Source organism: Meriones unguiculatus, chromosome 18 (genome assembly GCF_030254825.1).
Source record: "Meriones unguiculatus strain TT.TT164.6M chromosome 18, Bangor_MerUng_6.1, whole genome shotgun sequence".
In the NCBI taxonomy this organism is placed as follows: domain Eukaryota; kingdom Metazoa; phylum Chordata; class Mammalia; order Rodentia; family Muridae; genus Meriones; species Meriones unguiculatus.
In genome coordinates, this window is record NC_083365.1 from 69514462 (window position 1) to 69525356 (window position 10895).

Below are 10895 nucleotides of genomic sequence, written 5' to 3' on the forward strand. Positions count from 1 at the left end.
CACTCCCACCAGCAATGAAGGAGTGCTCCCCCTTCTCCACATCCTCACTAGCATGTGCTGTCACTCAAGTTTTTGATCTTAGCCATTTTAATAGGTGTAAGATGGATGAAGTGGCTACCTTTGAGCCAGGCAGAACTTCCTGTGTGTGTGGGGGGACACCAACCCACCACAAAACCTTCAACCTCAAATTTACCCTGCCTACAAGGTATGCAGGGATAAATATGAAGCAGAGATTGAGGGAACCAGTTGGGTCAACCAGTGACTGGCCCAACCTGAGTCCCACCACACAGGGGAGAGCCAACTTCTGATATTTTTAATGACACAAAGAACACTTATGGACAAACCTAGGCCCACGAACACATAATGCAATTGATGAGCAGTTTGGTCTTCATGTGGGTCCCCTAGCAATTAGAGCAGGACCTGTATCTTATGTGGACTCTGTTGCCTGCTTGTAGATCACTGGCTCCTAGCTGGGTTGCCTTGTCTGGCTTCATTGCAGGGGTGTTTTTGTATGGTGTGTGTGGGGAAGACTTGCCTTTCTTAAGGAGAAGGTGATGATGATGAGAGGGAAAAGAAGGAAAAATGTGAGAGGGTGGAACTGGGAGGAAAGCTGGGAAGGGCCTGCTATCCGGATGTAAAATAAACAAATAAATAGATTTCATAAAATAAAATTCAGTTTCCTATAATATTGGATCATTTCTTACCACAGACATGAACCAATCTGTTTGAGATAAATTTTTAAAACAATACCATTAGCCAGTGAAGGCTTGTAAAAGAGTGCCACCAATTGGAAATTCTTTCCAAGATTAACATTTGTTTTTGTTTATGTATAGGCTCCTAGGTCTGTGGGTCTATGGGGGGGGGGTATGCACTTGCAGGTGCACCTGGGTGACCACTGAGGTTTGAGAGGTCAAATCTCTAGGAACTGGCATTAGAGACAGTTGTGAACTGACCAATAGGGATGCTAGGAACGCAGTCCTCTGCAAAGCCAGAAACACTCTCACCCACAGAGTCATTTAAGCCCCTGACTGGACATCTTCAATAGTCATTTCTAGTAGTTCTAGATTAGTTGTCCTCAACCTTCCTGATGCTAGGACACTTTAATAGTTCCCCATGTTGTGGTGAAACCCCAACCATAAAAGTATTTTGTTGCTACTTCAGAAGTGTAATTTTGCTATTGTTAGGAATGTAATGTAAATATCTGTGTTTTCTAATAGTCTTAGATCACTCCTGTGGAAGGGTCATGTGACCCTCAAAGGGGTCATGAAACACAAGTTTAGAAGCCACTGTTCTAGAGGCTAGCAAGAAAGATGAAGGGCAAATGTCTGCAGAGTGAGGGTACAAATCAATCTTTGCTATTGTTCCTTCTACGCATAAGCAAAGAAAACTGCATCCTCTTAAGGGCACTGATCATTTTATACTGGCTCCACCTACATGGCCATATTTCTTCACTATGGTCTTCCATACACATACCACATGCCAGGGACAAAGCCTCCATACATGCTTCATACATACATACGTACAGGAGGATGGAAACATCCAGTTGACAATATTGGCAGTTCTTCTCTTGCCAAACAACCCCTAGAGATTTAATTGTCAGTAGGTCCACAACCCTTACTTTAGAGTAGCTAGCACTAAGATACAGACTCACCTGTTCCTTTGGAGTCCATAGATAATTACAGTTATGTAGGACTGGGGTGTGGCTTGGTTGTTGAAGTATCACATAGCATGCACAGAGCCCCGGGCCTGATCCCCAGCACTGTGCATACCAGATGTCAGGGCACGCCTGTGATCCCAGCACTGAGTAGATGAAGAAAAGATCATCAAAAGTTCAAGATCATGTTCCTCTATACAGTTTGAGGGCAGCATGGGCTTTCTAAGACTCTGTCTCACTGTTACCAAAGCAGACTATGTGCTTCTTCCACCTCAGCCATATTTACTCACAAAACCCAACTACAAATCCATACCACTCTCCTCTACCCTCTCACAACTCTTTTATCAAAGTACTTACACTCCTAAAGAAAACTCAATTTTTAATTTTGCTTCTTTATTTTGGTTATGGGTATGTGTCTATATGTCTGCCACGGGTGTGCAGGTGCTTTCAGAGGTCAAGAGAGGGCACCAGAGCCCCTGGAGCTGGACTTACAGGTGACTAACAGTAGGAACTACTCTGGTTTTCTGGAAGAGCAGTATAAGTATTCTTAACTGCTGAGTCATTTCTCCCCCACAACCTACCCACCCATCCAATATGATTTTTAAAACTTCCTATCTATTCTGGATTTTAAGCTAAATAAGATGGCTCATTTCCAAAAATTACCAAATACTTAAAAAAAAAAAAACCTACTATTCTGTAACAGAATAATAGCCTATTACAGGTGATCATACCTAAGGATATTTTCTTTAAATACAGCAATAAAACTCATAGCAATTATGTGAATCATTCTCTTTTTTTCTCTCTCTTTTTAAAAAAATAATTAACCTATGAAACAGCAAGCTTTGAACAAACATTTGATTCAAAGAAAAAAGTTTTTGCTGATCCCTATGTTCTGAAAGTTTCTTTGGTACATTTTCACCCATTATTTTGTGCTAAGAAAGGAAGCCTTTATAGAATAGAGAGCTCAATTTTTATAAAATCATATGTACTTTGTAACTAGGTTCAGTAAAAAATAGAAATTGGTATGATAATTCAAAAATTAATGACTCAAATCTACAAAATACAATACTATCTGCAGAAAAATCGGTTATTGGGAAATGAAGATCATTATAGTCTCGTTACCACATGAAGGGCTGTGCCAGCCACTATACCTGTTTCCATGACTACCAGTGACATCAACTCCACTTGTCTGACATGAGCAGCCTCCTCTATTCTGTAGATTTTCTTTAGTCAGTCTCATCAGTCTACCGGTGAAATCATTTATGATTCTACTAACAGGATATTCTGAATAGAGTCTCAGAAAACCAGACATAGCTCTAGCTTTTAAAATTCCTGAGCTACCAAGACAGTGCCACCATTTTTTTTTGCAAATAGTGCTGAAAATTAAATTGAGACAGTGTCTGTCCTGATGCAAAAGTTCAATAATGGCTTATTCATCAAATGTGATAGAGAATGGTAAAAAGATCATTTTAGTCAAAAGCATTCATTTTCTTGCACAGGAACCATAAGACCTCTATACTGGTTGGGCAAAGTCTGTTTCACTAAACCATTAGTTTCATTCAAGACAAAGCAACAAAGCTTTTAGGTTCCTCTCACAGTGTGTGAGACATTATTATTCTTTTATTCTTGTCTTCTTTAAGAATTTAAAATTCTAGAACTGATGGGACAGCAGAGCAGGCAGAGGAGCTTGGCACAAAGCCTGGTGACCTGAATTCCACTCCTAGGATTCAGATGTTGGAAGGAGGTACCAGACTCTCACAGGTTGTCCTCTGACATCATCATGCATGGCATGGCACACCCATGTGCAACATACATACACAATAAATGCATGTTAATTAAATATGTGTTAACTTTTAATATCAAATTCTAATTTTTGAAAGCACTACACATATCATAAATACCTTGCATGAAAGAAAGCCTCATGAGGAGATGTACAAAATTGTCAAGCTCCACCATGCGTGGCAAAACAATAACAAAGATAAGGAGTGAATGTGATGGTCTCTTTACTGGGAAAGAGGGGGAGCAGATTACATTTGACCCAAAGGTAACTTAGGCACAACTCTAGGAAAATAATTCCAGCTGAGACTTGTGCAGGCGGTAGCTTTCTATTCATGTGGATAGTAGAAATTTGAGTTTAGATCCTCATGCATGAGCACTTTACTGATTGAGCTATTTGTTCAAGGAGAAATGCCAAAACCTTATTGTTTATCTACAACTATTTGACCACAGTTGAGCCATGAAAGTTCAAATTACTTCACAACTGCTGATACACAACAGTATGAATAGTTTTGTAGCTAACATCCCAATCCTGATTTCAGAAAAGTCTCATTTTGGGATAACAGGAAAACTTACATACTCTTCATTTTTCATATTTTCTGTCTTCTAAGCTTATAATGCCTGTCACATTTAGTTTGAAAAACACCCCTCCCTTTTGGCCATACTTAGAGCTAGGTAGAGATTAATCCTGGCATCAGAAGAGACCATAAAGATGAGCTGGAATATGCGAAATTTTTGGAAGCACTGGAAACAATTTTTTTTTCCAAATTTTCATTGTAGTAAATTTTAGCTTCTTTGATTAAATTTGATATGGTGGATAAAAAAAGTAGCCCTCCATTTCCCTCTACTTTTGTCTTATAAAATCTGCCTTTCACTTTCTAGGGAAATAGAAGCAATTGCAAAACAAAGCCATAAACTTGAATTCATGGACTTGGTCTGGACATGGTTCAGAACTGAGGACACAATTTAGAACTGGGTATCTTATGGTTAGAGGGGCTTGAATAAAATAAAATGTCAGAGGTATGTGCCTAAAAGAGGATGCTGGACACATTAGCCCTCAAATTTAATCCCAGAACTAGAAGGCAGAGATAAGTAGATCTCTGTGAGTTCAAGACCAGCCTGATCTACTTATAGAGGTCCAGGCTTACCAGGACTACACCAAACAGAAAGCTCAAAGCACAGATACCCTGGAATTCTCAGTGACAAATTATAAGAGATCATGCCCCAAACAAGATAAGAGCTGTAGATCAACAGTTGGGGTTATGCTCTCGCCTCTATATGTGCACTGTGACACACACTCCTGGTCACCACATATATGCACTCTCTCACATATTCCCCTGCCCGCACCCACAAGACTCATTTTTAAAGAACCAAGCCTGAAATTAGGAAGTCATTTCTAATTTAGACGAGGGGCTCTCAACCTGTGGGTCAGGACCCACACAGACAGTGGTATATCAGGTATTACGATTCATAACAATAGCAAAATTACAGTTACGAAGTAGTTAACATCATTAACGGAGTGACCTTGTGGTTGGGGATCACCACAATTTGAGGAACTGTACTAAAGGGTAGAAGCATTAGGAAGGCTTTGAATCACTGCTCTACACATTGTCTGACATGTTTTGGGGATCCAGAAACCAAAGAAAATATTTTGGCAGCCATCTCACAAAGAATCCAGAACTTAGACAGGTTTACGCTGGTGATGGTGAAGGAGGGGAAGTCTGGAGGGAGGAGGTCTTGCCCAACAGCAATGGCTAATGATCTGTAACAGGAATTGACAAAGCAATTCCATACTATAGCTATAAAAATTTTAATGAAGGAATAAATTTAATCAAAGAAGCTAAAATTTACTACAACGAAAATTTGGAAATAATGATGTAAGGCATTGAAGAGGCTACAAAAAACTTGCAGTTGTTTATTGGCTGGAAGAATCAATGTTGTTAAGATACCTCTAGTTCAATCCCATCAAAATGCTAACGACACGTGTTATGGAAGCAGAAAGAGCAGACCAAGCATTATATGGAAACAGATATAGAAATATCACTAAGAAACACAGAAGAAAGAGAACAAGGAGGCTGGGTGTGGTACTCCCCACATTGGGAGTCAGAGCTGGACCAGCTAGGGCTACATAGTGAGAGTCTATTACATAGATAGATAGATAGATAGATAGATAGATAGATAGATAAACAGATGAAATAGAGAAAGAAGTTATCACTTTACCTCAAATAATACTACAATGCCATGATAAACAAAACTGTTCAACACTGACATATAAACATATAAATAGAACTATGAGCCAGAATAGAGAGTAAAGCCACTTAGCCACATCCCAGAGACTTTTGACAAAAGTGCTGGACCACGCATTGAAGGAAACAGAACTTTCCAATAAACAGTGCTGGGAAGGTTGGTATGAAAATATAGAAGAATGAAATTAGAAATGTGTGATTTAACAGTTAACAGCACCAGTGAGAATCCCATAGCTTACCGCTCAAGACTCCTAATAATGAGCACTGCTACTGCAGAGGACTGAAATTTGGTGCCCACCATCTTTTTTGGGAAGTTCAGAACAACCTGTAAGTTGAGCTCCTAACGAACTAGATATCCTCTTCGAGACTCCTTTGGCACAGGTGTGAGCATGTGTACACATTCATATACACATACACACACAAAAAGAGAGAGAAAGAACACACTTCCACACACACTCAGAAAACACACTCATACATATATGGAAAGAAAGAGAGGAAATAATAAAAACATCTTTAAAAAGTGTAAAATGGATTAAAGGCTTACACATAAGAATTGAAACATGAAACTGTTAGAAAGCATAGACAAAAAATTCTCAGTACTCTAAAATGAGCAATAGTTGCTTTCTTTGTGTGAGCCTCACTCCAAATTACAGTAAACCAAGAAAAATGCTTTTAAAATGTATTATATAGGGCTGCAGAGATGGTTCAGTGGTAAAGAGCATTGTCTGTTCTTGCAGAGGTTCTGAGTTCAATTCCCAGCAACCAGATGGTGGCTCACAACCATCTATAATGGAATCTGATGCCCTCTTCTAGCATGCAGGTATACATGCAGATAGAGCACTCATACATAAAATTAACAACAACTATATATACATATACATATACATACATATATATATATATATATATATATATATATATATATATATATATAACATAAAATTTAAAAGTCCCAGCTATGAAAAGGAAAGAAACAGAATAAAACAATGACTTTTAGACTCTGAGAGAATATCTGCCAACCACAAACCTTGAAGACAGTTATTGTCTGTAATAGACAAGGAGCTTTAAAACCCACAAGGAAAACAAATCATGCAATTAAAAATGGGTGGAAGACAGCTTTCAAAATAATGTCACTCATCATCAGGGAAATGAAAATCAAACCAAAAAGAAAATGTCAATTTACACTTAATATACTTGTTATTACCAAATAGAGCAAAAAGGGTTGAAGAGGTGGTTCATCAGTTAGGATTTTGTAGTACTCTCCCAGAGGAGTTGAGCTCTGATCCCCGCACCCACATCAGTTCTTATGACTCCAACTCTAGGAATCTTTGTTCCTAGGCATGTATCTGCACTCATGTTAACATAACCATCCACAGATACATGCACAAATATATTATTAAAAATAGGATAAGCCCTTATTTAAAACAAATGCAAAAACTACAAAGTGATAGCAAGTATGTAGAAAATAGAGTATGTCATAGTATTGGCCAAAAGGTGTACCAGTCAGCCATTGTAGACAATAGTATGGGGCATAACTATTCAAAACAGAACAAATGAGGGGGGGAAAAGGGAGAGATCAAATATATTGTATACGTACATGAAATTGTCGTTTTTAATTTTTAATCACTGACAATATGATTCTGGTCTCTCACTCATAAATTAGTATTACAACCACTGTCCTGGCAAGAATATAGAATTAACTAATGAAACTGAACATGCAGAATTTTACTAGTTTCTGAAGGCTACAAACCATTCTTGAAATTTATCTGTATGATGTTGATAGATGTATTACTTGCAACAGTCCTGATCTTAGGAGCAATCTAACTATACAGCAATGGTAGGATGGAAACACTGAGTTGTGCTGTTTAAGACAACATGATGTGGGTGAAATACGAAATGGTCCATGTTAAGATATTAAATACAATGGACACATTTTATAGATGTATCATTGAATGAACAAAGCCAAATGGACAGTGAGAGGTGCTGTATAATACCCTTCAAGAAGTTAAAAACCTAAGATGTCTATGGGAGAAACCTTTAGCCACTGCCAGCCATAAAGGACACTTTTCTGAGATCGAGAAATTTTCCTTAATGGTCATGTCTCTTTGCCTAGGTAAGTTTTACTTGTTTGCTGTATTTTTTTAAATTTACTTTGTATCTCCCCATAAGCCCTTCCCTCTTCCCCTCCTGATCTCACCCTTCATCTCCCTTCTTCACACACGCCCCACCCCAAGTCCACTAATAGGGGAGGTCCTCCTCTCCTTCCGTCTGATCTTAGTCTATTAGAACACATCACGAGTGGCTGCATTGTCATCTTCTGTGGCCTGGTAAGGCTGCTCCCTCCTCAGGGATAGGTGATCAAAGAGCAGGCCAATCAGATTACGTCAGAGACAGTCCCTGTTCCCATTACTATGGAACCCATTTGGACACTCAACTGCCATGGGCTACATCTGTGCAGGGGTTCTAGGTTATCTCCATGCATGGTACTTGGTTGGAGTATGAGTCTCGGGGAAGACTCCTGTGTTCAAATTTTCTGGTTCTGTTGCTCTCCTTGTGGAGTTCCTGTCCTCTCCAGTTCTTAATATTTCCCACTTCTTACATAAGATTCCATGCACACTGCCCAAAAGTTGGCCATAAGTCTCAGCATCTCCTTTGAAAGTCTGCAGGGCAGAACCTTTCAGAGGCCCTCTGTGGCAGGTTCCTAGCTTGTTTCCTATTTTCTTCTTCTTATGTCCTTCCTCTTTGCCTTTCAGGATGAGTATTGAGCATTTTAGTCAGGGTCCTCTCTCTTGATTAGTTTCTTTAGGTTCATCCTATATTACATATTTATATGAGTGAGTAAATACCGTGTGTGTCCTTCTGCTTCTGGAACAACTCACTCAGGATGATCTTTTCCAGGTCTCACCATTACCTGCAAATTTCATAATTTCCTTATTTTTCATTGGAGAGTAATACTCCATTGTGTAGATATACCACAATTTCTGCATGCATTCTTCAGTTGAGCGGCATCTGGGCTTTTTCCAGCTTCTGGCTATTACAAATAAAGCTGCTACAAACATGGTTGAGCAAATGTCCTTATTGTGTACTTGAGCCTCTTTTGGATATATGCCTAGGAATGGTATGGTTGGATATTGAGGAAGCACTATTCCTAGTTGTCTGAGAAAGCACCAAATTGATTTCCAGAGTGGTTGTACAAGTTTACATTACCACCAGCAGTGGAGAAGGGTTTCCGTTTCTCACAGCCTCTCCAGCATGTGTTGTCACTTGAGTTTTTCATCTTGGCCATTCTGATGGGTGTAAGGTGAAATCTCAGGGTCTTTTGATTTGCATTTCCCTAATGGCTAATGAGGTTGAGCATTTATTTAAGTGTTTCTCTGCCATTTGATATTCCTCTACAGAGAATTTTCTGTTTAGCTGTTTCCCATTTTTTAATTGAATTACTTGGTTTGCTGCTTTTCAGCTTCTTCAGTTATTTATATATACTGGATATTAGTCCTCTGTCATATAAAGGGTTGGTGAAGATTCTTTCCCAATCTGTAGGCAGTCATTTTGTTTTTATCACAGTATGACAGTGTTCTTTGCATTACAGAAGCATTTCATTTTCATCAGGTCCCATTTATTGATAGTTGTTCTTAGAGCCTGTGCAGTTGGTGTCCTGTTCAGGAAGTTGTGTCCTGAACCAATGAGTCCTAGGGTATTCCCCACTTTTTCTTCTAACTGATTTAATGTGTCGGGTTTTATGTTGAGGTCTTTGAACCACTTGGACTTTAGTTTTGTGCAGGGTGATAAGTATGTATCTATTTACATTTTTCTACATGTACACATCCAGTTAGACCAGCACCATTTGTTGAAGATGCTATCTTTTCTCCATTGTATGGTTTTGGCATCTTTGTCAAAGATCAGGTGGCAATAAGTGTTTGGGTTTATTTCTGGGTCTTCTATTCGGTTCCATTGATCCACCATTCTGTTTCTGTGCCTGTACCATGCAGTTTTTATTACTGTTGCTCTATAGTACAGCTTAAGATCAGGGGTGGAGATACCTCCAGAAGATCTTTTATAGCGGAGGATTGTTTTAGCAATTCTGGGTTTCTCATTATTCCATACGAAGTTGAGAATTTTTCTTTCCAGGTCTGTAAAGAATTGTGTTGGTAATTTAATGGGAATTGCATTGAATCTGTAGATTGCTTTTGGTAAAATGGCCATTTTTACTATATTAATCCTGCCAAGCCATGAGCATGGGAGATCTTTCCATCTTCTCATATCTTCTTCTAATTCTTTCTTTAGAGATTTGAAATTATTTTCATATAAGTCTTTGACTTGCTTGGTTAGGTTCACACTAAAGTACTTTATGTCATTTATGGCTATTGTGAAGGGTGTTGTTTCCCTAATTTCTTTCTCAGCCCTTTTGTCTTTTGTATACATGAGGGCTACTGATTTTTTGGAGTTAATTTTATATCCGGCCAGTTTGCTGAAGGTGTTTATCAGCTGTAGGAGTTCCCTGGTAGAATTTTTGGGGTCACTCAGGTATACTATCATATCATCTGCAAATATTGATAATTTGACTTATTCCTTTCCAATTTGTATCCCCTTGATCTCCTTCAACCTTCTTGTTGCTCAAGCAAGGAATTCGAGAACTATGTTGAAGAGATATGGAGAGAGTGGGCAGCCTTGCCTTGTCCCTGATTTCAGTGGGATTGCTTTAAGTTTCTCTATGTTTAGTTTGATGTTGGCTATAGGCTTGCTGTATATTGCCTTTACTATGTTTAGATATGTGCCTTGTATTTCTGATCTCTCCAAGACTTTAAACATGAATGGATGTTGGATTTTGTAAAATGCTTTTTCAACATCTAAGGAGATTATCATGTGTTTTTTTTTTCTTTCAGTTTGTTAACATGATGGATCACATTGATGGATTTCCATATATTGAACCACCCCTGCATACCTGGGATGAAGCCTACTTGGTCATAGTAAATGATATCATTGATGTGATCTTGTTTTCGGTTTGCAAGTATTTTGTTGAGTATTTTCTGCATCAATGTTCATAAGGAAGATTGGCCTGAAATTCTCTTTCTTTGTTGGGTCTTTGTGAGGTTTAGGTACCAAGGTGACTGTGGCTTCATAGAATGAGTTTGTAATCTTCCTTCTGTTTCTATTTTGTGGAATAGTTTGAAGAGAACTGGAGTTAACTATTCTTTGAAGGTCTGGTAGATTTCTGTGCT